This window comes from Penaeus monodon, chromosome 34, assembly GCF_015228065.2.
Source record: "Penaeus monodon isolate SGIC_2016 chromosome 34, NSTDA_Pmon_1, whole genome shotgun sequence".
Classification (NCBI taxonomy): domain Eukaryota; kingdom Metazoa; phylum Arthropoda; class Malacostraca; order Decapoda; family Penaeidae; genus Penaeus; species Penaeus monodon.
The window spans coordinates 34,869,985-34,870,318 of record NC_051419.1 but is presented as its reverse complement, the minus strand read 5'-3'; positions in this window follow the sequence as shown (position 1 = coordinate 34,870,318).

Sequence of the window (334 nt, the reverse complement as noted above, 5' to 3'; positions counted from 1 at the left end):
TAGAACTAATGCATAAAATACGATAATATATGAAATAGACGAATAAGGAAAAATGAAGTAAAAATACAGAAACGGGTGAAATAGAGTATAACATACAAGAATTTAAAAAAAACATAATAATATCATAAAATCAACAACAATATAAATCATAATCAAAGATAACAAACAATTATATAAAATAATGAATAAATAAAATACGTACAAAATTTTTACAACAACCAGCTTCAAGGAATATGTTAAAAACTATTATAAAAGAAATGTAAATTAAAATTGAAAAAAAAAAACTATCGTATAGCCGTCTAACCTATACACGTGCTTTGTCTTTTGTTATTCA